This window comes from Dipodomys merriami, unplaced genomic scaffold, assembly GCF_024711535.1.
Source record: "Dipodomys merriami isolate MVZ:Mamm:240054 unplaced genomic scaffold, mDipMer1.0.p SCAF_5, whole genome shotgun sequence".
NCBI lineage: Eukaryota > Metazoa > Chordata > Mammalia > Rodentia > Heteromyidae > Dipodomys > Dipodomys merriami.
In genome coordinates this window covers 44,919,882-44,946,854 of record NW_027206068.1, presented here as the reverse complement: position 1 = coordinate 44,946,854, position 26,973 = coordinate 44,919,882, and the positions used below count along the sequence as shown (strand labels likewise).

The 26,973-nt window shown below is 38.7% G+C and overlaps 1 pseudogene; it reads left to right on the top strand.

Annotated features, from left to right (window-relative positions):
- On the top strand, positions 1 to 26,973 carry LOC138810198 (nuclear receptor corepressor 1-like; annotated as a pseudogene).

The following is a 26,973-nucleotide window of genomic DNA, read 5'->3' as shown; positions in this document are numbered from 1 at the left end:
ATGACAGATGGATATAATCCCCAAGATCTTTGTAAAGAGAAAAAAAACTTATTCTTCATTCCTAATAAATTCAATGAGATATTTTTAAAGACTTTTAATGGGCTACTTCAAAAAGGTAAGTTAATAACTATTTTTTCCCATCCTAAAGAAGCCCTAATTCTTCAGACAAAATCAGCAGACATTCTCTGGCCAATTATCCTCAAGAGACGCAGGATGTGGAGGTTAGGGAAGGTGGGCTGCAGGTTTAAGCATTGAGGGCTCAGATCCTAGATGTGTTCTTGGTAACCATTTTTAAGCAAATCAAAGCATGTGTGCACATGTATGTGTATGTGCTCTTCAAATAGAAACAAAATATACTTTGCAACATTATTGTGAGGTTTACAAGAGGTCAGGTTGATTAGCAAGGAATTTATGTAGGTTAATTTATTTCATTATAGTGCCATGCATAATGCATCTCTGCGTTAGTCCACTCCAGTTACACATTCAGAAACTCTGAAAGGTCTTATAGGTAACTTGTAATTACAATTTAAAAAAAATAGTTAGATGGTCAGGAATTTACCTCATACGCCTTTTCGCTTCCAAAATTGATTTCGCTACCAATGACGAAACATAAGTTCAGGTCATACTGAGATAGAAACTGGCTTGGATGAAGCAAATATCCAAGTGCTTACTCAATGTCAGAGTTGAGCAGAGAGCTTATGGATAAAGCAAATCCTTTACATGAAGTGATCACAGCCTGGTTGGAGTCAGACTAAACCCAGGTCTGTTGGATGGGTTAGGCTAGAATAGCTGTAAGCAAAATGCCAAGGCCTTTGTACCCAAAGGGTTGCATTCTGTCTAGGGACAAAATTGATGACTTCTGATATCTGCCACTGTATATAGAGGACTATTTTCTAGCTCACTACGTATAAATTCAACACCAATCTGTGAAGCAACAGATCTGTATCAGGGACTATATCCTTTAGATTTGAGCATAGAAGGAGGAATAGCACAATAAGTAATTCATGCAGAAAAAGCAGAAGAACAATACAACTCAAGACAATCATTCTCTCTAAGGAGATATAAACAAAAGCAGAAACAACATTATTTATGGTGCAGCAAACCAGGTAGCTTCTGAATAGCTTCTCTGTAGAAAGTATCTGGTATCCAGTCATATCTGTTACTCAGTCACATATATTCTTGGGTAGCCAGTTATGTAAGATATGACTTACGCTTCCTCTCCCTGATCCTATTATGGCCTTTCTTCCACTCCACAGTGCCCTTTCCTCATTCCCACATCCGCCCAGTAGCAGCAAAGGCTCTACCCTTTTGAAATCCTGCTGGGATCTTGCAAAATAGGATAAAACTGCAAGTTTGCATGACCTATTCAGATATGAGTAAGGTAGGGGGAAGGGAATAGAGAAAAAAAGATGAGAACAGCTGAGAGCTACTCTGTATCATCTCCTCTATTTGATTTTCAGTTATTTGTACTCAGAGCGGATTGGACTCTATAAGGAAGCTTTTAAAGATACAATCGTCTCAGCAACACAGAGACCTACAGATGTGAAACAGTTGGTTGGAGAAAAGTCTGGAGGTATCTTACAAAACCTCACATGTGTTTTTATGGGCCAGCTGAGCTGAGATCCACAGGGTATGAATAACCCATTATCTATCTCTCTTTAATATTCAATATTGATATGTGTTTTTAGTTCATTGCAGCTATTAGTTAAAGGTCCCAGAATCCTAAGCTCCCTCCTCTTTCGAACCTTTTCATCTTTAACCATTTACTGTTTTCTCCACCACTACTTTTTTGTCTAACTCTCTGTATTCTCTATTAACTTGCCTATGGTTATACTTTTTCCATTTTTTTTCAGTTTAACTCCTCTTCTTATTCTCCCAAAGTCTGTATTTTTCTTGCTCTTTCATCTTTCCACAGATGTGCAACAATCTCTAGCTTTGGACCATCTGTCTTCTTTCATTTCTGCCTTTGTCATGTTTTTGGAGGAAATCCCTTGCCTGAGGTATTTATTTATTTGATTTTTATCTCTGTCAGCCTTGATCATTTGTTTTGACTATCCTCATAGGTTGTCAGGCAACCTCTTGTTTTTCATGTAGCCTAAGGATCCTACCTTAGTTGGAAGGCTTAAACATATTTGAAAGCATAATATTTTTACTAATAGTAATAGGTAAATACAAATATGCATCATAAGAACTCACAAAACAATTTAATTTCACAACATCATTATGTTGAAATATGTTTAGAAAAAAATTAGTCTCAGAGAAACAACTTGTTCAGTATCACACATTTGCCAATGCTTAGGATTAGAACCCAAAACCATCTGAATCCATTCTACTCTCTCTAACCACCCTACTTGGAGTCTATAACAGAAGAGGGCCCAGTGTGCAACATGGGGTACCAGTGATGCTATTTGAAAAATCAGTTATCAGGTAGAAAACTGTTCTAGCTTTTCTAGCCTGTACTATAAATATGGTTATATTACAATTAAAGTGACTTTGTTTCCCTATTGAAGCCTACCAAAGGAATTACTGAAAATAAGGGATTTGTTGAGAATAATACATAACATTTTACCTCATTTTTACAAGCCCAGGACAAATCTATCACCTACCTTCCTCCACACTATATGTATACATATTTACTTTAGTATACAATCAAACTTAGGTTTTAATTCAGGCATATGTTTGCTCTCAAAGCCTGTATGCTTGGAATGACCCTGATTTAAAAAGTTACTAAGAATGATGAAACTGTTGAAATGGAAAAAAGAGGGGAGGAGGGTTGAGGAAAATTTGAGCTTGATCAAGATACACTGTATGAAGAAAAGGTACGTTGTCTGCATGTATGGAGATATCATAGTGAAATTCTCTTGTACAATTAATTTATGGTAATACATATACAATACCTAGAATGAATAATTGCCAAAAGCTGGAAGAGGACTTTAAAATGCATGAAGTTATTAAAGGACATTATGTTAAATGATATAACAGTTACTGAAGAACAAATACTTCATGCCTTTATATATAAGCCTTATCTAAAGTGGTTAAACTCACAGAAGCGAAGAACAGAATGGTAGTTGTAGGGGGCTGGGGAGAAGAGGACATGAAGAATTGATAATCAATGGCTGTAACATTCCAGTTATATAAGATGAATAAAGTCTAGAAATTTGCTGTTCAGCACTGTCTCTATAGGAAATATTGGGTTGAAAATTGAATTGTAAGTTTCATATTAATGTTCTTGCCCCAATAATAGTGATATCATACCATAGTTGGCTAATAAGTTTTAAAGTTTGAGAATTCCTTTTAGTAAAATCAAAAAGCTACCCTCCACATGAAAATAGCTGTGCTTTTTTTGATATTCCAATGGTTTTTAAATACTTGAATAAAATCATCTTGGACTCAAGAAATGAGTTTGCATTTTCTTTATCACATATGGCATGTAAACCTGAGAGGGAAGACAGACCAACGGTTAAGGGTGCTAGGAGGACAATACCAAGATTAGAATGTATTCTCTAGAAATATATAGTCACAAGAGGTTTCGAAGCAAAGTGACATGATTAGGTTGTTTGAATTTTCTGAAAGATAATTTGGGCAATGGTGCGGAGAGACAAGTAGCATATGGGAAGTGCAATGACAGAAGTAGCAGGTCATGTAGGAGGTTGATTATGCTGCCAGCCACAGTGATACAGAAATACCTCTAACTCCACTTGGATAAGCAGTATTCAGAGAGGGCATGGCCAAGGATATTTCTAGGTTTGGGAAATATGTTGGGAGATGAGGCCATGAATGGAATTAAGAATATCAGAAAGATCAAAGTGTTATTGATTGATTTGTTGGGTGGGCAGTGAATTGGAGTAGGAAAATATTTAGATAATATTAAGTTGTGTTGTATATATACAAATATATATGTATCTCATTTAATACATAAAGATCAAAGTGTGATCTATATTCAAGTGATATCTAATAAGCCCAATAAACTCTTTTTTTTTCTCTCTCTCTCTCTTTCTTCTCCCCCCTCCCCCCCCCCACACATGATGTAGCATGAGTAAAATCTTGAGGTTGTAACTGGCAAGCCATTTACTCCCAATTACGTAAGCAGAGACTAAGAGGACAGTTTAGTTTATTTTGTTCTTTTTTTTTTGGTTGTGGGCCTGAACTCTGGGCCTAGGCTCTTTTCCTTGAGCTCTTCAGCTCAAGGATAGTGCTCTACCACTTGAGTCACAGTGCCAATTCTGGCTTTTTCTGCTTATGTGGTGCTGAGGAATCGAACCCATGGCCTCATGCATGCAAAGCAAGCGCTCTACCAGTAAGCCACCTTCCCAGCCCCTTTTGTTCTTTCTTAGGTGGTGCACAAATATATTTCAAGTGTGTGTTGATTTTGATTTGTACTAGAAGACTTTAAATTTCTATAAATTTCTGTGTTTTATCAAGCCCAGCTGATAAAACTTAAAGTTCTATAGGAGAAGTGACTATTTTATTTTTCAGTATTTTTGTTTGGATTCTTCTAGACAGAGAGACAAAGACAAGAATTTTAGCATAAACACTGCATTTTGAAATTTGAGGAAACACTATAAATTGGAGAAGTAAAATACAAGGGTAAAACAACTGATAAGAAGTAATTGTAAATGAGCTACCACAGTGGAAAACTAGGACTTTCTGGGAACTGAGTGAAAATGCAGAAGTCAGGCGTTTGGGGCACCTATGTGTCATTTCCTGGAGTTTTTTTGTTGAATTATTAAGGTGTTATTAATTCTTCTGCACTTTTTGCCTATCAGAAGTTTAGTTAGAAAGACTCATTGGACTTCTAGTAAAGGTTCCTAGGTAATAAGAGATAGATACTGGTGATGGAAATCATGAGAAGCCACTAAAAGATCTGCAGGATAGTGGAGGAAGACTATGTCCTCTACCTCAGTACTAGTGGAGAACTTTATATGTGTAAAGCAGCAGGAAGATAGTCATAGGCCTCAAAGAGATGGTCTATTAAAGTCAGCCAGAAACACAAAAACAATATAATCTTAATTAGGCAGGCAGGAAAAGTGTCACTATGGTCTAAATAATAGGGTTAATATTTTCACAGAAGCTGGAATAGTCATAACTACAGAATTGGAAACAGTTCAAAACTGGGAAAACTTAAATCTACACTGCTCTGGACCTTGAGTCCTTTTATTAGCTATATCAGTTATGGCAGCGCCCATTAATATCTGTGTGGTAGACCATTTTCCATTGCTGTAACAAATACTCGCGATAATAAGCTAAATGAGAAGAAAGTTTATTCTTACACAAGTTTAAGAGATTTTTCTCTTTGGTTTCATTGCTTTTGGGCCTCTGGTTGAGGAATGATATAGTTATCATGGTAGGAGTGCATGACAGAGCAAAGACATTCAATTAATGATGGGGAGGAGAGAGGTGGGGTAAAGGAGAGAGAGAAAGAGAGAGAGAGAGAGAGAGAGGAGTCCTAAAATCCCCCCCAATAACAGCATTCCCTGTCCACCCTCCCACCCCCCGCCCTTAAAACTCCTCTTAGGACTCAATTCAGTTTCACCACTCCATAATAGTGCCAAGCTGGAGACAAAGCCTTTAACTCAGGACCTTTGTACAACACATAATAGTACCAAACTAGTATTTAATTTCTGGCTCCCAAAGAGTTATGTCCATCTTATAATGAAAGTGTATTTAGCCCATCCCCAAGACTCCCAAAGCCTTCCACTGTCCAAACAACAAAACACTGTCTAGCTTCCTTAGCTTTCCTTTGAAATACTGGAAGATTTAGGACCCCCTAACTCTTGTAAATAATGTGTGTGCGTGCACACACACATGCACACATGCTAGCCCTGGGGCTTGAACTCAGGGCTTGGGCTCTGTCCCTGAGCTTTTGTGCTTGAGGATAGCCCTCTACCACTTGAGCCACAGCTCCACCTCCAGCTTTGGGGGCGACTAATTGGAAATAAGAGTTTCACAGATTGCTTGGGCTAGCTTCAGATCCTTAGATCTCAGCCTCCTGAGTAGCTATGATTATAGGCATGAGCCACTGGCTACAAATAATATTTGTGGACTATATTGTCTCTGCTGTAACCATTCAACTCTGCAGTTCTCACACAAGATGAGTGTGAATTTGTTCCAGAGAAACTGTATTTGTGGAAGCTGAAAGTTGAACTTCATGCAATTTCTCTTTATAATTAAATATGAATCCTCTTTTACTATTCTACCACTTAAAATGTAAAAGCAATTATTAATTTGTAAGTCTCCTAGACCATAATTTGCTGAACTTTGCTGAAGAAATGAAGGTACGTAAAAACCTTCATCTATGATAACTTGTCACCCTTGGTCATTTACATATCCATATGATTCAGTGATCTTGCTAGTGTTCAGTGAACACTGCTATTCACATACTGTGCATCATTGAATCTCAGACACATTAATGATGGCACTTTCCTAATCTGACCCAGAAGCTTTCTGTTGTTTCATACATTATTTATGTAAGCTTTATGACTTTTTGTTAAACCTCCCTGTACCTACCTTTTTGGCAAACACTAACTTATTTTCTAATTCAATGGATTTGCCTATCCTAAATATTTCATATAAATAAACTCAGACACCATATAGAGTTTTTGTGATTCTTTTCTACTTAGTATAATGTTTTCAGTGTTTATCTATGTTATAGCATCATTCTGTACAGGAGTAATATCCCATTGTATGTATATACTATATTTTGCTTATCCACTCATTAGTAGGTTGACATTTGGCTGTTTTCCTTGTTTTGGGTGCCATGAATAATGCTGTCATAAGCATTCATGTCCAAGTTTAGACAGGTGTTTTCAATTATTTTGGGAATACACATATAAGAATGGAATTGCTTGATAAGATAGTTATAGTTATTTTAGCGGAACTGCCTTAATCAATGCTAACTTAAAATCCACTGTGCCATGACTGCCACCTAGCTGACATAAATGTGAAACAGTTAATTGTAAGAAGTATTCTGATTTTGAAGATATTGTTTTAAAATGATGTCTTAATATTTATGTAATAGGATATAAGGGTATGACTTCAGTTGTACATTTACAATTGAAGGGGAAAACACAGTAATAAATCTTGTGACCATAGTATTCTGATCCACAAATCAGGTGATACTTTTACTGTAAATTCAAGATATATACATATACATACAAATGCAAATACATATCTATAGGTGTGTTTATTCATATATATCTGTATATATGTGTGTACACACATATACACACACTTATAAATGCACATATTCCAGTTTACAAGTCAGAATGGGTCTGATGAGTCCCACTCTAGGGCTTGGAAAGAAACCATTTTTGGATTAAAAGAAAAGCCAAGGCCAAAATTTAATACTGTGATAGTGTTTAAAAATGATATTACATTTCATGAGTTTGTGTTTGGGGAGACTGGCAATCAGTCAGGCTTAGACTTTTCTTCTATGTCGGTGTGTGCTCTTTAAACTATACTTTGATTTGTACTTCTGTAATGAGGAAACATGACATTTAGACAGAAAAAAAAATGGTGGTGCTGAGCTTCCACCTGTAATCTAGTTACTCAGAAGGCTGAGATGTGAGGATTACAGTTCAAAGCCAGCCCAGCTCTTCCTGCCTGTGAGATTCTTATCTCCAATTAATTACCCAAAAAAGTTGGAAGTGGAGCTGTGGCTCATGTTAGAGTGCTACCCTTCAGCACAAAAGCTCAGGTCCTGAGTTCAAGCCCCAGGACCTACACACACACACACACACACACACACACACACACACACACACACACACACACACACACACACACACACTGTTAGTAAAGACAGATAATGACATAGCAATTCCCAGGACCTACACACACACACACACACACACACACACACACACACACACACACACACACACACACACTGTTAGTAAAGACAGATAATGACATAGCAATTCCCAGTTTGAGAATGTCAAATGAATGAGAAGGGTTTGTTTGCCACTGTCCTAAAGCTGAAATATCCGAGATTAATGTGCCAGCAGTTGTAGTACCTAATGAGGACTAACTTCTGCTTCCAAGACGGTGCCAGGTTGCTATGTCTTCATATGGGTGAAGAAGAGAAAGGCCAAAAGGGATAAATGCTGGCACATTTAACCCAAGAATAGCTGAAGAAAGCCTGTATCCTCCAAGGCCTGCAGCAAGTACATACCCTGAGCATCAGTCAACAGCTGGACAAAGGATACTTCCCATGGATTGCCGCTGGGTTGAGTGAATTGACATGAAGTCTGGAGAGCAATAGGTATATGATGCCTATTTGTGGACTCTAGCCCATTTTGTTGTAGTTACACCTGCTTGCCTTCTTAGGTTTCAAGTGTATATTCCCTTCTAAAAGTAAACAGTGTACAACCCATAGACTCTTGAGTGCCTTTTTCATATTTTGTAAATAATGCCATAGCCACTACAATGAAATCCACATTATAACATGTTGACAATGGATATGTTTTGGTATGCTCTCTGTTCCATCAGGCCTGAGCAATTTTGAATGATTTGTATTCAGAACAGAGGTTGATGTGGAATCATCAGGAGAGCTTTAAAAGATATGTCCCTCTACCACATTATGTTTTGGGTGCTGGTCAGTTATTTGTATAGCACAAGTGATCCCTGACATTACTTTTTAAAGGCATGTAAAAGTGCTACACATTCAGTAGAGATTATATTTTAAATTTTGATCTTTGGTCTTTTTCTAGGCTTGAAATTTATGATGATATTCTCTCAACATGGTGCAGTAACAGTGAGGTTTTAACATATGGTCACCAAAAAAATCACAACTGGTACTCTACAGTGCACTGTCTTGCTAAGCACTGAGTTCAGTAGGTATATTAAGTGCATTTTTGACTTACAATGATTGTTTATTATAGATTTATTGTGACATGACTTCCATTTTAATCCAGGAACACCCATATTTTCAAAAAGTTCCACAGGAGATTCTAATATGCAGGCAAGGTGGACAACCCGGGAACAGATTCAATGTTGTGTAGCATTTGAAGTTAGAAGTTAGAAGTTAGCTTTTCTGTTCTGAAGCCACAACACCTTTTCTTAGTTTTATACACTACACTGAGAAATAGAATTGCAGAAAGTTCTAGGTGGGGGAGGGAAGGTATATGATTCCTCTCACTGATCTTGGAGGTAGATGACATTGCTTGCAGAACCAAGGAGCAAGGCCTCTGCCACTATAGTATAAAGCCAAAGGGCAAGAGCGCCATCAGGTCTGCCACAGGTAATCATATATGATATACTTTTCATTACTTTTCTGTGCAAGGCACACTGTTCAGCACCTATTATCTTCTATTTATCCCTAGTTTTCTCAATGGAGTCCAGAAAACCGATTTTCTTCTATTTTCAGGGGAAAGAAGCAAAACTCAATGAAAGTAAAGTAACTTTCTTAACATCACACAGTTGGCAGGTTATTCACCCTGAATCCTAACTCTCATCTGTTATCTGATTCTAAAGCCAAACACTTCTGCAAAGTTACCATGGACATTCTGGACTTCCCCAAACAGCTTCGGTTATTCCTCTTGTCTTGTGACTTTTAGTAGCATTTCTTTTCATTCTCAACAGCCCAGGGTTATGCAATAAGTTATATGGTTATCTTCCCCATATTTTAATGAGAGTGATAAGAATAAAACAAAGTACCAACTATCTTACCAACCAGCCAAACAAACAAAATCAGACATTAGTTCAAGGACAGAAGATGTCAGTGAGTCTAGGAGAAACAAGAAAGTGGGTGAGCTGTGTATCCTGTCAGATGGCAGGGATGTGACTGGCTGATAAGAAACTGTGGATTTGGGGGGAGGGGGGTATAATTGGGTGGGGGGAGGGGGTAAAATTGGGTGGGGGGAGGGGGGAGGCAGGGAAGGGAAGTGAAGGGTAAACAAAGGAGGAGGCTGCAATGCTTGGTAAGAAATGTATGCATTATTCTGCCCATGTAATTGTAGCCCCTCTGTACAATATGTTCTCAAATAAAATAAAATACAATTTAAAAAAAAAAAAAAAAAAAAAAAGAAACTGTGGATTTAGAAAGAATGGAGGATTGTGGGTTTGTAGAAAGGCAAAGAGTAAACATGTAAGAAAAAGCAAAAGAAGACCTAGCTGTTTTGTCCACTTGGACTATTACTGTTTGGTATAGTTTGAGTGAGCCTCCTGGAAAACTCATGTTGAAAAGTAATCTCCATAGTGTAGTATTTCAGGAGGACTCTACCCTTATGAAAAAGTTAATTAGTACCTTATAAAAGGGCTGTAGGCCATGTGAGGATACAGCTTTGCTCTCTTTTTGCCCTTTGCCTTCTTCTATGTGAAGTTGCTAAAAAAAAAATCTTACTAGATAACTGTAAGCAGCAACAGACAACAGAGTCAGAGAAAATAGGACGATAAAAACAGAGGTCAGAGCAATATGAAGAAGAGGCTATGAGCCCAGGAATGCAGGCAATCCAAATGAAGCTGTGATTCTTAGAATGTTTGACCTAATAAAATTTTTTTGTGTGCTTAAGCCATAAAGTTTAGGATAAATTGTTATAGTGACAATACAAAAATATATAATTGACCCTTAAATGGAAAGTGTTACACCAAAGGTTATTTAAATATCTTGCTTCAAAAGCAAGATATTTCACCAATTCTGGACCTGACTTCATAATCCTTGCCATCAATCTCCTCCCTGCTGCTTTGAAAAACTTAAGTCCAAATTCTGATTTCCAGGCATTTTCAACTTGCTCTCTATTCCTCTCTGTCCCCTCAGAACATAGCCAAAGCTCAGAGTAGACAGTAATTTCCCTTACTGGCAAGAATAAACTCAGCCGGAATGTCTGTTAAGAAACTTAATTTGACAGGTATACAACAGAGCAAATTATTTTTCTTCTAGACCTCCTCCTCTCCTTTTTCATACTTATTTGTAATATCACTACCCTTTGAATTTAGGAACCAAGTATTGGTCTGAGAAGAATCAGGTGAGAAAACAAGCAACCATGGAAAAGTTTAAGAAACACTGATGAAAGTAGCCAAATATAGTCATGTACACTCAATATACCACCCCCAGTTATTGAGGAGGTAGAGACAGGAGGATCTGGAGATCAAGGTCAGCATAGGTAAACTTAGCATAATCTATTTCAAAAAATAAAATAAAATAAAAGGGCTAAGCTTGTAGCTCAAGTGGTAGAGCACTTGCTTTGCATACATGAGGATCTGGGCTCCATCTCCAGTAAAAGAAAAAGTAAAAGAAAAGGCAAAGAGAGCCACAAGAGAGAGCTGAGAGAGAAGTAAAATCGAAAGAACATGGGAATGACAAATGAAAAGAGATGCCATTGCCCCAGAGATGAGATAGAGGGCAGGGATCCAAACCTTCCTGGACAAGATAGCAGAGAAATTGTTGTGCTGGCAGAACTTGCCCAGATATCAGCCCTTTAGGGTACCACGGAAAGCTGTTCACAGGAATGTATGTATCTTACCAGAGAAGGCATTCTGCTAGAAAGCCATTGAAGGAGATGACGGCTGGCAACCAGAAATGGAGGAAGCTTCCAGTGACACAGGCCTGGTGCTAGGCAAGATATGCGTTAGCGAACACACCAGAATCAGGAAGCCCTCTACTGACGAAGCTCAGTATTGTGCCAACCAGCAAAAGAAACAATGAAAGGACTCAGGTTTTGTGTGAATTTGGAGCTGAGAGACTATAGACTGTTAACAGGCACAGAAGGAGATCATCTCGAGCTTCTTTTCATCCTCTGATCCAGTTGGTATTACATCCTACAGTGCTTTCCCTGGAAATTTCTAGGCATCATACAGTTACCTCATAATCTGCCTCTTTGCTTGACTTCTGCCTCTCACCTCTTCACATTTCCAGATCTGCTTCCCACTATTCCCAGGGATGTGGTTTGCTTGAACTGAAATGCATCTAGTGATGGACTGGTCTAATAATTCTTCCATGAGTTTATACATGATGTAAATGAAACCAAGAAAAATGCTTATTCAAATTGATTCAACCAACGAGAATGGCAATATGCTATATCTGGACATTTAAAATTCTATTCTTGAATTTTTCCTCCTTTTTTTAAACTGTTGCATTGCATATTGGAAGCAATCAGCATGTCATGAAAGACACTAGATAGGGCAAAGAAAAGATCAGAAGGTCTACTTTTTCAGTTCTGCATTTCAAATACTGAAAAAGAATCCCTTTTGAATACTGGCTTGAAGACATGGATATTATTGGCTAATAAACAATGAAGTAATTATTGTATACATTGACCTGAATAGTTATTATATCTGGGAAGAGCAGCAAGATGCACAATGAGCGTGTTTTTATTTCTTCTTTAAAACTGGAAGAAAAAAAGAACTTTCAGGTCAAAGAAAATATTCAATATATAATACTAACCTATTTGTATATCAACAAGATAGTGAGATTAATTTTAGTATTTTTATAAAAGAAGGCAGCTATGAAGATAAAAGTAGGACCTTGAAAATCATGTTGCAACACTGTGTTAGGATGCTGAAGGGGGTGAGAATTTCGTTCAGTGTTTTGTTTTCTAGCCTGCTGGCCATGGATTCACAAGTTATTGTAAAACTTGACCAATTAAAATACTCTTATATCACTTGTAGACTGACTTATGAGCTCTGAAAACCAATTGTTTAGTGTATCTTTCAGTGATGGGTAAAATTTTAAGGTCTTTCTAAAGTCATATATATTCTCATCAATGATTACCAAGACAACAGTTTTTGTGATGGATGTTTGGAAGGGTGCATACAACTTTCAATGCTAAAAAAGTGATTCACAAAGTGAGATTAGTAGGATTATATAGAAACTGTGTCAACATTAATTTGTTTTATTATTATAACTAGTTTTCACTGGGTCCAGCCAAAATTTGTAATTAGGTCATGGGTATACATATTTTCTATAGCAAACCTGAGGGGACTAGTCCCTGTTATTACCAGTAGATACCACTAGATGGTGACAAGTACTTAGTTCTTTTACTTTTTTTTTTTTTTTTCAATTGTGAAAATACCGTACAGAGGGGTTACAATTACATGAGTAAGATAATGAGTACATTTCTTAACAAGCATTGTGGCCTCCTCCTTTGTTTCCCCTACCATCCCTTCCCATCTCCTCCCCTACCCCGTTCTCCATACCACCTCCCCTGTGCCAAAGATTTTATTCCGAATCTTCTACATCCGTCATTGCACTGGTGACAGCGGAGCTGCATGCTCACAACATAGAGAAGCTAGTCATGCCAGATAAGAGGGTAGAGTAGGCCTGTGGAAGAAAAAGCAAGAGCAAAGTTTGTGGCACAAATAACCATAGGGACTATGGCAAGAAAAGCAGTTGATGTATGAAGAGAGTAGATTAGTGTATTTTATGAATAATCAGCAAGGAATTGGAATGAGATGAAGTGTAAGGGAAGAAGGTAGATAGCTATCACTTACACAAGGCTTGTTCTGAGTATGAATAAAATTTCTTAAAGTCAGGTGCAAGGGTTCAGGTCTGTAATCCCAGAATTTAAGAGGTAGACACAGGAAGATCTCAAGCAAATCCAACTAAGGCTACATAGCAAGACACTGACTCAAAAAAAATGAATAATAAAAAAATGTCTTCGCATTCAGGAAAATGAAAAAAAAATTTAAGAATGTATGAAAGCAACATTCTGGAGGTGGTGGTAGATGGACACTAGTTAATCCAGCAAAGACTATCATTTAGATAGTGTTAAGAGCAAAGTCTGTTTTAGGAGAATGAAATTGACAATGATAGAAGATCTTCTTTGAGTGACAAGATTAGGGAAGACCTCACAAGGAAATGACATTGGAGTGGAAATAAAAATCATAGGAGAAGCAGGGAGATCATGAGAAAGAATACTCCAGAGAGAGGGAGTAGCAAGTGTGAAAGAGTTAAGACAGAAATGGGTTTGTTTGTGTAGCCACTGTACCAACTTTGTAGCCAAGGGAATCTAAATAGGAGATATAGTCAGAGAGACATCAAGTGTACACTGACTCAGGCATGTCCTGGATAAGTAGTGTTTATTCTATTTTAAATACAGTGGGAAGAACAACGGAAGGTTTGAAGCCAGGGAATATGATTGTATTCACTCTTTAAAAAGATTTCTTGAGTAACTCTACAGAGAACTGATTCTTAAGAGACGGAAGACAAAACCAAGGTATTGAAAATGACTCAGGGGAGAGATACTAGTCATCGGAATCAGAGCGATAGCAATAGAGAGGTTAGAAAAAAGTGGATGAACTTGGGCTCATATTTTTATGGTAGAGGCAAAGGAGTAGAATAAGTTTGTGAGTAAAATAAGATATGAAATGATCTTCCTACATTGTGCTTGAATTGATTAGCATTATCTTTAAGCAATTGTGGATATTCATTTTTAATATTCCAGCAAACTAGACAAGTAGTAGTTTTTTGAAGGGCTTTGTGAAATCTGCATACCACCAATAAGCTTGATAGCACAGAGAAAAAAAATAAGCGTGAAAAAGTCTGAAATAGTTATGAAAGTTCTTTTGAAGATGAGGACACACTAACAGGCATGTGGCAAGAGTGGAGTACTTCCCTAAACCTTGGACCAAGGAAGACCCACAGAAAACCTGACCTAGACAAAGCATTAACTAATCTAAGTATTATGCTCAAGGAGTCATCTAGCAAAGACCTAAGAAGTAGGAGCAACAGATAGTTTTTTAATGACTTAGAAACAGTCTTTGGGGATAGAAACTTGGGGATGAAAATTACCACCCCAATGAGCATAGGAGATTTAAAGCGATTTAGAGAGTAAAGCATGCAAGAGTCCTGCCTAGCTTACATCATCCTTGCCTACAACTCATCTCCATAATTTTCAAGATCTTGTTTCATATGCAAACAAAACTTTTGTTTTATAACCAAATTGTTGTACAAAATGATTCTCAGACTCAGAATTTTGAAAAGGACTTTATTGCTTATCTAAACTATACCATAGATGAGCGAAGAGTGTGTCATAGTTTAAGGGTGAAGATCACCCCAGTGAACTTCCCTGGACTATTTCTTAGAAAATTATAGTTATTGAAAACTGCTGTAAGACTATACTCAGCCATATATCCAAGGAGGCATAAAATACAGCTTTTTAAAAATGAGCTTCATGAAGTCTAAGGTCTTTTGTCTCTTTAGGTACTCTGACTACCACTTTTCATATGGCAATCCTTAGATACTAGTAGAAATTACAACCGGCTTCTGGTCACAGAAGTGTTTAAAGGTCAACTTTAGATGTCAGCTCTCAAGGGTTAGTGTTAACAGATGGAGATAGAATAGTTCTCCTCAAAATTGTTCTTCAGGAGGGAGAGGCGCTGGGTCAAAATGGCAATCGATGTGAAGCAGCAGAGGGAGGAGTATTGGAATGGGCTGGGTGAGTGTTGCCACACGTGGCCAGCCCGAGGTGGTTTTGTAGAAATATGATTGATTCTTGGACTGATCTCACAGTCCAGTGAGGACCTCTTTTCAGATAACATCGAGGTCAGGCTGTCCTCCCAACCAGGGAGCATTTCGGCACAGAACAAACTTGTTACCCTCCCACCCCACCACAAGCAGGAATTTGACCCTCAGTACCACTCTTCTCATCTTGGGGTTAGACGGGCATCCCAACAGTAGCAACAGCAACAACTTTGAAGAGGACCTTCCCTGCTTTTAGAATTTCACCCAGGTTCTGACAGGCCTTCAGAAAGGAGAACTGGATAACAGTTTCCCACAGGCCCATTCCTGGTGGATCATGATTTATTGGAATCAAAGTGACCACATCTGGAGCAGATATCTGGTTCCCAATTTCAGTTAGTGCACACACTCCCAAAAGGGGTGAGATCTTCTGCAGATGCTAGGAACGATCCATCATTTGGAAGCAAACATGGTGCTCTCTCCTCTCTAATCCCTGAGCAACCATGTTACAGATGATCAAAATGTTTACTTTTCAATGCCTTCAAAAGAGTGATTAAAACTGAGTATGGATTGTGTAGATTGGAAAAAAATGCAAAAGTAGAACAGCAGATCCCTATGCTAAAAAAGAAAAAACAATTCAGAGCAGTAGTAGCTAAATCTCCCAAGACTGAGAAGCCTGTGTTCCCTCCCCCAGTACAACAGAAACACCATGATGTTGTCCAAATTATTTATTTTTTTTGGGGGGGGGGTCCGGTCATGGTGCCTGAACTCTGGGCCTGGGCGCTGTCCCTCAGCTCTTCAGCTCAAGGCTAGCACTCTACCACTTGAGCCAAGCGCCACTTCCAGCTTTTTTCTTTTTTCTTATGTGGTGCTAAGGAATCGAACCCAGAGCCTCAGGCATGCAAGGCAAGTGCTCTACCACTGAGCCACCTTCCCAGACCCCAAAATTATTTATGTTGAGAATCAGAAAAATGCAGAAGATGATCGTAAAAGTTTTGAAGGTCATGGTCCAAAAGTTGAACTATAACCAGCTATCAGATAGATATCAAGGTATATCATGAGAACATCGTGACTAGCGTACCTGTAAGGCACATCATGAATCTAGATAATCAAGCTTTTCATCTCAGACTAATGATGACACTATCCCCCACCAAGCCACATCTGCCATTGTGAAACAGAAGTGCCATGGATCAATTTTTATCATTATTCAACATCCTATTCTTGCTAATAATGCTATTTCTAGAGCCTTCTGCCATTTAATATTCTAGTGCCTTGGTAAGGAAAGTGCTCCAAATGTAGTTTACTTAGCCTGATTCATATGAGTACTTGGACTTTATGGATTTATGGAATAAGAAAATAATTATAAAAACACATAATTACTTGATCTGATTGAAGTCAGAAAAGAAGCTAGATAGACATCTATTTAGTAAAGAGTCATGCTTTGAGAGCATTTCAGTTGAATTATTCTTAGCATGAAAATGTGACATTTCTATTTCTTATGTTTTATTAAGTATAACCAGTAACTAATGGGCACATTAGTTACACATACACATATACGCATACACATGCATGTAATAGTTCACTACTTTTCATTGTGGACCTGGTAATTTATATATAATTTGTTTGCATTGTTATTAGTATGTAGGAAAAATCATTCAAATTTGAATAATTTTACCTTTTGTTAATTAACTAGTTCATAATAAATGTCATACACAAATAATTTCTCTGAGCTGTGGCTCTGACCTTAGAAGCCAGAGGAGATTAGGAAAAACTCACAAAATACATCTTGTTTTAGAACAGGTTAGCTGTTTTAATATTTTTTAAAGAAAAAAATAGCATTAAAACTGTGTTACTTTTAGTGACTTTTCCCCCCAAAAGTTTCAGTTTTATCTCCCCCCCTCCATACAAGTTAAAGAGCATCTCTGTCCTTGATTTGTTTCATGTTATCTACTTTGCCTATTTAATGTTTCTCATACTGCCCTCAGAGGTATTACTGATTGGCTGGCTTGATTGAAATTCCTAGGAAGCATTTGCTTTGGAATTGTATATAACTACAATTAGAAAAAAAAAACAGAATATATGCTAAGGCTCTCACAGCAGGCTACCACATGCATGTATATAGCTATATTTTTTCATCACTACCATTAAGAGCAAATTACCTTTTAAAACTTCTTTTCATCTCTTGGCTAATCTTTTCATATAGTCGGTTCCCAGTTCTCCACACTTCAGTGGAACTAGTTTTACGGTTAGTCCTGAGTGGTGGATAATTTAAAAAACCATCACTTCGACTTGCTTTGGCTTTGTATTTATATTTGAATAATCAGTTTGAAACCCATTCTGGAAATAGGTGTGGTAGAGCAGTTTATATTAGAAGAAAACAAAAACAAAAATAAAAATGAAATTTTTCTTCCGTTTGCAATGGATCCCCCATTTTCCAGTCCAGTGATAGAATTCCCTTACTTTCTATATTGATGCTACTTACCTGGCCTATCACTATTAGAGCACTTTCCTGCTCAGATTCTAGTTCCTTACCGGCCATGAGCTTTCTCTTTTATGGTGTGTTTGCTTGATCATGCTTTACTTACTTTTTAAATATTGGAACTTCTGAAACCTGGCTTTTAATTCCAACCACTTTTATTCTTGATGGTAATTGTTTCCACTCTCCAAATATGCTGATGGCTACCAAATCTACCACTTTTGAATAGTTATTTTATGTCAGCTATTACATTTATGTCTTTATCTTCTTTATCTCAATTTGTTCTTACAACAACCATGAAAGGCTATTATTAGCATCTTATTCCTTCATAGAGCTCAAAAATTTGATTATTTTGCTCAATTCACAGTTTGGCAGAACTAGAATTTGACCTTAGATCTGATAGCAAAACATGCCTTATTGTACCAAACATGCCACCAATCCAGATTTCTATCCTGCATCTAAGATGGGGGTTGTACACCTTCAGGAACACTTTAGAGATACTAGTAAAAATTCTGTAGATTTGGGTTGGGAAGGTGGCTCAGTGGTAGAGTGCTTGCCTTGCATGTCTGAGGCCCTGGGTTCGATTCCTCAGCACCATATAAGCAAAAAGAAAAAAGCCGGAAGTGGCACTGTGGCTCAAGTGGTAGAGCACTAGCCTTGAACTGAAGAGCTGAGGGACAGCACCCAGGCCCAGAGTTCAGGCCCTACGACCGGACCCAAAAAAAAAAAAAAAATTCTGTAAAATTGCCTTTACTTTTCCTCATTCTTAGGAAATAAAAATCTTGGTAGATGGTTTTGACTCATGCTATGATTCAGATCAGGTCATGAGAATTTTATCTTTATATGTTCAACTTTCTGCTGAATGCCTCTCAGGAACTTTTATTTTAACCCAAACCAGCTGAACCCATATGTCCCCAAACACCCCCTTCTTTTATTTCTCATGCTTTTAATATATCACAATCTACACAAAGATAGAAATTGAGAATTATCTTAGTATTCTCTTTTCCCTTGCTCTTTTTATGCTTTTGGTTCCAAGTCCTAAAGAATTTACCCCAGAGGCTTTTGGACATTCCATTGTGACTGCTCTCATTAGCTATCTCCAAAATGGTCTCCGTGCTTCTAGTTTTTTGCATACTGATTCTTCATCCTATTTATTGCTGGCAGGGCCATCTTAATTTTTCTAAGAAGTGGGTTGTGGGGACCACGTTAGTTGCTCTTTTATTATTTTGCATAATGCGAATTGAAGTAGGCAAAGGTGGAATATTTGCTTAAAACATCACAGTATAAAAAAATCACATGCAAAATCTAGACAGTTGAATGGCGTGTAGGTATGCCTGTATGATGCTTTCTGCTATTTGACTTTTTAAACTGCAGTTAGAATGTGAGTAGTTACAAACAGATATAAGATTTCCACTAGGAAATCACAAGCTATGACTGATACAGGAGCCCAGAGGAATAAACAAGAGAATTTGTTTTCTCAATTGTGAATTTCAATACTCTGAGTATTGTATAGAAATCTCTGTAAGTATACAAATTAAGAGAAAGAACAAGCAGGTCATCTAGGCTGTGTTAACTAACACAGAGTTGACATAGTGGGCTATGTTTTGAATGCATGGGGATGTATATGAATTTAATGATATTATCTGTTTTGCAGCTATAGGGACTTGGATCCTGGGAAGTTTAGCAATTATATAATTATGTAAAATGATTTTTAAAATTTATATGGTTGTGAGTGAAATATAAACTTAAAGTGAAGTAAAGATTAAGTAAATCATGGGTATTTTTGCTATGGCTTGATTTCTATAGGTATAACTGCCTCCTGTAAATTTCTTTGTTCAGCATTTGAACTCAGGACCTGGGCACTGTCCCTCAGCTTTTTTGTTCAAGGCTGGCATTCTACAACTTGAGCTATAGCTTTACTTCTGTGTTCTTTCTTCCCCAGACTGGCTTTGAAGTGTGATCCTGAGTTCTCAGCCCTGAGTCGCTAGGATTACAAGCATGAGCCACCAGCACCTGAAAAATTTCATTTTTTGATGTTAGAAAAGGATTCCACATTTTTAGAAGTGTTCAGATGCATTGATATAATTAATGTATATTTCAAACTTTCATAGTTTTCAAAAAATTTCAATGTTGAGATGAATGATAGGCATATGGTAGTTTAGAATTGCTGGGAAGACCAGGATTAAAATATACATTTGTAAATCATCAACATGTAATGTTTTAAAGTCATGAGACTGGATTAGATTCCTGAATCATTAGTGTAGATTAAAAAATAAATAAAGACTGAGCTGCTAATTCCTTGTTCAATATCTATAAACACTTTGACTGGACAAGGTATAGCCTGGAGTGGAATTCTGCCATGGATGCAGCCTTTGTTTACTAAAGTCCAATGGGTTCAGGCAACCTGAGTTAGGTTTTTGTTTTTGTTTTTTTTGGGGGGGGGTCCGGTCATGGGGCCTGAACTTCTGGGCCTGGGCACTGTCCCTCAGCTCTTCAGCTCAAGGCTAGCGCTCTACCACTTGAGTCACAGCGCCACTTCTGGGTTTTTTCTTTTTGCTTATGTGGTGCTGAGGAATTGAACCCAGGGCCTCAGGCATGCAAGGCAAGCGCTCTACCACTGAGCCACCTTCCCAGCCCCGCGACCTGAGTTAGGTAAGCTTATATCCTTTGCTTTGTTTAATGCTTTTATAAATTCATCTTCACTAAAAATATCCAGTTCATCTGTTACTTCCATTTCCATATTTCTCTAGCTTAAAACAAAACCTACAATCAGCCCCTGATTCTTTGTCATTACTTCTTCTAACATGCAATATCTAACTTGTATTCTGCAAATAACATAGGTTTATGCTGCAGTTTCAAATGACTGTCAAATCTTAAGACATTTATAACCAGAAAGATTTCTTTGTTCTTTTAAGTTACAAGTTAATAACAGGTATACTATAACTCTTCTCCATATAATTTTTATTGAAAACCCTGAGTTAGTAGAGTCACTTCTAACTGAAACATTGGCAGGAGAAAAGGAGGAGCTAGTGAACTGCAGAGGGCTGCTCATAAATGACATGTCCCTGCTGCTCACATGCCATTGACAGTAGCAAGTCACATGGTCAAAGTGATTTGTAGAGGCTGGAAATAGTATAATCTTCCTAGAGAGGGGCACTGAACATTTCTGAGCAATAATAGCAGCTGCTGAATGTGCCAACTCCACTGAAACACATTTGCCTCTGAGCCCGCTTATCTTTCACATATGCTTTGTCAAACACATTCCAACATCTCAATATAGCAACTCCAGCTCTTAACCTGTCCCTTATGGATGCGAAGATAAGTTTCCCCTGATTGCCTGATTCTACGGTCATGCTTAGCCTTCCTCTGCTGACGCACAAAGTTGCCTGAACATGTTTTCTTTTGTCCCTTCATCCAACTTTCTTTGACATTTCTCAAAGAGACATGGACATTGATATGCATATCTCTTTTTTTGGCAGCAAATGAGTCTATAAGCACAAATTCTAAAAGCTGTTAACCCTTCATCCATTTCTTTATTCTCTGTTTTATTTCTATAGCACTTATTGATCAGCATTGATATACTTAACAAATTATGTATCTTAACGTTTTCTCTTTGCTTCTGTTTCTTCTTCCTTTAAGGTTTACTTATGACTCATCTTCCCCTTTCTGTTCCATAGAAAAGTGCTTCTTTTCTCTCTAAATGATGGGTTCTGCTCATTTCCTAAGCTTCCATCTCAGTCATGCTCTATTTATTCTTCTCGCTCTCTTAAAAGGGAATCTATCTCTACCTCTTCATTGGTTTTTCCTGCTTATTCTACATTCTGGCTCCAGATGTCCTCAGGGATACACCAAAACCTTTTATGTTTCACTGTAGTTTCTTGGAAGGGCTCTTCCTGATCTTCCTGCTTAGCAACTTTTTGGGTAGACCAGGGCACTGTTGAGTCACCATGATGGTTGGAACTTGGCTTAGCTACCTAGCAGATGTTCAGCGCTGGTATGTTACTTTATCTTTGTGAACCATTTGTTACTTAACTGTCAGAAATATAATTATCTCTCATGGTCAATGTAGCACAGAAATATGCGACATGAATTATAGTCAGGAAGTCCTAAACAAATGGCAGTTTGTGTCATTATTAGTGTTGTTTTGGTTAGTCTTTGCTCATTCTGAAGCATACACTTAGTTGTTGTTCTGTTTATAGCACTCTATCCTTAACTCTTTAAAACAATAATTACTCTGATTCTAAGTAGTGCTATTTATCCACCATTTTTAATCTTTTTTTTTTTTTTTTTGGGTCCGCTCATGGGGCCTGAACTCTGGGCCTGGGCACTGTCCCTCAGCTCTTCAGCTCAAGGCTAGCGCTCTACCACTTGAGCCACAGCGCCACTTATGGCTTTTTTCTTTTTGCTTATGTGGTGCTGAGGAATCGAACCCAGGGCCTCAGGCATGCAAGGCAAGCGCTCTACTACTGAGCCACCTTCCCAGCCCCATTTTTAATCTTTTGATCATTTACTTTTGGGTTTACCAGTATTTTCTTTTTCTTCCCCTCCCCCAAACCATCCCTATGCTAAGTCATTGGTCTTCTTTTACTTGAGATTAAATAAATATTTTGCTCCCAGTTGCTTGAAATCTAGATAGGTACACAAATAGGCATACAATCTATGATATTTCTTTTTTACCAGTGCTGAGCAATAGATTGCAGAGAGACAAAACTACTAGTATCAAGATAGAGCCATCTTTCTGAATCCAGAGTTTCTTTAATTGCCTTATCATTTTAACCTGCTGATTTTAGCACAGAGACTTTCTATGAAATGGGAAGAGAAGTAGGATATAGAGATGTGATCAGAAGTTGTATTTCAAGCTGTATTTCATGCCCCTTGGAAAGGATCATAAATATTTGAACAAGCATCAGAGAAACAGAGCCAAAGGCTGTTGAAGCATGCACAACAGTTGTAGAGTAGGGCAAATGTTCAAATGTCAGCCCCAGCTCTTTTTTTCCCATCTCTTTCTGGCTCTATTCTGTTTTGTTTTTTCTTTTTGTTTTGAGAGCTCACCTGTACAAGTCGTCTATCAATTCCTCTGAGTAAGCAAATTTAAGGACAAAGAAAAGCTTGGGTGTAGGTTCTGAGCATGCTCTCTGGTTAGAGGGATTTGAAATGATATACTACTGACCTATAATCTATGTAGACACTGATCATATGTCATGCTTTAAAATTTTTCTGTTTTGGCAAGGGGATATAGAGTGGACTGCGTAGGCTTGTAAATTAGTTGGAAATCTGATTCAATGTTTGTAAGCATTATACCCACCTTTGGCACTCAACTCTTCCCTGCCCGGGAGTTCTCACCATACAGCTGGCCCCTCCCTCTCTCTGCCCAGACCCACTGAACTCTCATCTACCTCACTTCCTACCCTCCCAGACCCTGCTGCTACCTAGATAGCGGAGGCTGCCATGTGCATTCTCTCCGGGAGAAATAAGGCTCCTCTAATAAACCTTGTAATAATCTTTCTCTTGTGCCTGCCTGCCTCTGCGTGGTCCCCTGGCATGGATGTGGTGGATCCTTTTATTGATCTTTTCATTGGTGGCTCTATGGGGATAGGTTCCCCGGTGGATTTGCCTCCCCTACTCCACTTCAGATGGGGGTCCGACCGGCTTCCCTGGGACCTAGCCTGAGATCCTACACTCCTATCACCAGAGAACCAACAAAGTAATTTTTCCTGACTGAGGAGCTCTACCTGCTGCCCAACACTGGCTAATTTCCTATTTCCAGGTAAGTGAAGTCTTAGATTTCACTGTGCAGGCTCCAAGCCTCTGTTGGGGGGCTTCAGGCCTCCCCCCCCCAAAAAAAACTTGGACAAGTATCTAGCTGATGGCCTCTGTGGCCGAGGGATGCTGTGGAGAAATGTGATGACATTTCCCACTGGTTGTTTCCCACTTTTTGAGCCAAATTCATTGCTGGGGACACTTGCAGTCAGATTTTGGTTCCACCATCTCTTACTATGGGAAAGGACACACAACTAAATTTCTCTACGACCATATTTGGCCCCAAATTTCAAACTCCACTTATGTGAGCGCTCGGGCAAGTAAAACTCTCTCTCTCTCTCTCTCTCTCTCTCTCTCTCTCTCTCTCTCTCTCTCTCTCTCTCTCTCTCTCTCTCTCTCTATCTATCTATCTCTCCCTCCCTTCCTCCCTCTCCCTTATAACTGAAGGTAAAAGTATGGATGAGTTTAAGTTTAAACTCCTCCTCTGTGGCCTCCCCTGTGAGGCATCTTCTCCTTGGCAGCCTCTCCAGGCCCCCTCCCTTGTGAGATCCCCTCCTCTGCCTTTGTAGTGGGGGATGGAACCTGAAGCTCCATGTGTGCCAGAAGCAATGCACCCTCACTGTCAAAAGCTTCAGCTCTCCCTAGCATTGACCATGTGGCGGATGGCCATCTTGGCATCATGGGAGCTCAGCTGCTATTTAGCGCCAACTCAATTTCCGCACCGACTCAACTTGATTCTATGACACTCCCCCTCCCCCACCTGACCAGCAGCACCATTATATCATGTCACATGTCTGTTCTTGTCTCCCATTTACTAAAAGTTTTTTGTTGTTGGCAAAGTTTTGTTTTAAACTGACCATGTGGTTCCATCATAATTAGGCAAAGTAATTCCAAAAGCCTTAAACAACCTATTTTAAAATCTAAGCGCGCTCTAAAATCTGTGCAGAAACATGTCTGTCTTTCCACTTGTCTATATGTAAATGAGTATGGTTTCAAGGTTACTCTGCTTACTAAAAATCTTTGTCAATGGAAGCTGTGATTTAATCTAAATTGCTTTAAAACTTTATGACCTGATTATAAGCCAAAGAAAAAACAGGGAGTTTTAAAAGGCCTTGGAAAAGGAGTTAGAACAGATGTTTTCCTTTGCAAAGTAAATGAAATTGGTAATTAAGTTGGCTGTGATTTATGTCATTCCTTATGTCCATCTATGCTGAGTTAAATATTTTACTTCTGACCATGGCTAGTAAACTAAGGCTGAGGTTTTAATTCTCCATTTTCTCTCCTGTGCGCCGATCAACTTCCTTTAAGATCAAGGGACCAGAGTGAAACCAATGGCACCAGCCTGCAAAAGTCATTGAAAACCAGGTCTTTAACCAACAGATGTAGAAATGTTTGCAGGTAACCAGCAGGAGATGCTACAGATGCCACAGCTTCTCCCAGACTCCAGCCTTGCTCCATCACACATGACCAAAAGCCTGCTAATTTGGGGTAAAACACAAGCCACCTCAGACGTTTGTTTCTGTAATGTTAATCCCCACAAGTTAGACCACAAGGGGTGTATTAGCAAAGGATATAAGTTGACTTCTATGCTATTTTACAATTGGATGTATTTCTAAAGGAAAGGAGATGCTACAGTACTAGTACATTAAGAAAAACTGCTAATTTCCTAAAGGTAACTCATAATGCAGAAAAATGTGGCCAGTTTAAACCTTTGGCCAAGAGGTAAAGGGGGTAGTCCAGTGTTTCAATGAAGCACTTATGCTCAAGTTAACATGATTAAAGTGACTTTTAAAAAAGGGATTAAAAATGGCATCCCCTTTGTGAAAATTTGGGATGTTGTGGGAAATAGATGGCCTCCCAAAGAAAAGTTTAAAAATTAAAATTGTCTTAAAGGTTTCTTTAAAGTCCAAAAAGATAAATTAGGATTACCAGAACAATTGTTTAATAAATTCATCTGTTAAGTAAAAATGTTTGTAGACCTGAGATTGTGTCCCTATTGAGACTTACCTAAATCACTTTCCTTGGCCAGCCAGAAATGCTTTTTATAAACCTGCTGTAGCTCAAGATATAAACCACTTTAAACAGGTTGCCCAGAGGCAATGGACAGTACTTAGAGTGCCAATCAGTACCAGTTTAAAAACATCTACTGGGTTTTATTAAAAAAACTTTGACAAGTAATTGTTAGTCGATTGTTAACAAGTTATAGGTAACCTCTATCTCATTGATCTCCTCTTGGCTTTACTTGGAAATAAAAAGGGCTTTTGCAACAAAGACTCCTTTTGCTGCAGTTCAAAGCCATCCTGGGCACAAAGAATCCCTCTAAAACTCCATCTCCCAGCTAATCAACACAGAGCTGGGCTGGAGGCAGGGCTCGAGACTCACCTCTAAGTTTCTAGCCAAAGGCTGAAAGTGGCATTGTGACTCTAAAGTGGTAGAGTGCTCACCTTGAGCAGAAGTGCTCAGGGACAGTGCCCAGGCCTTGAGTCCAAACTATAAATGTCAACTGGGACAAGCTATCCCAGCAATGGACGCTGAGAGCCCCCCAGGACAAAGTCAGTCCTGACAATGGAAAACCAGTCCATTCATTATGCTCTCCCTTACTTGGTCCTCAAAGTCCCTAGACACCACCCTCCTGCCCTCCTTGCCCCGAGTCCAGTTATTCCTGTAATGGGCTGCAACTGGGCTTATACTCCAAATGGAACTTTTCTGGCCCATGGCCTGTGTGTGTTCTCCTATGTCATTCATGTTAACTGACCTTGTCACCTTGTCTTCCCAAAAGTCTCTTTCAACAGGATAACATCCCCTGTCCAGGATACCACCTGGGAACAATTCAAGGCCATCCTGTTCCTATAGCAACTGGAGATATCACTTACACTGCCCTGCCTTGCCCAGCGCAGACCCGGACCCTAAAAAACCCAGCTCTAGGGATTCCTTGATGTTCCCAGTCCAGCAGGAAGTAGCCAAAAGAGCCCAAGACACCCGTTGGTTCTGGTACCTTTAAATATCTCTCTCTCTCCTTAGGTTACTGTGATCCTAAAGCAGGGAAAGTCTTACTCCCCCTTCTCCAGGATGCTGTGAGTCATGTACCATGCTATGTCTCCAATCTGAGACAGAAAAGGCAATTTCAGGTCTTCGATAGCTCCTTCCAAGAATCAATCCTTCCATGGCATATTCCTCTCTTGGGCTGCTAACAACAATTTTTTCCTTAACAGCAATATTGCCTTTGATTAATCGTCTTGCATTTTAGATAACTATTGCTATATGTAAGAAAGGACCTTTACCAACTACTGTCAAGCAGATGCTTCTTGGATGGTACTCGGGCGAGCAACAAAACCCCTGA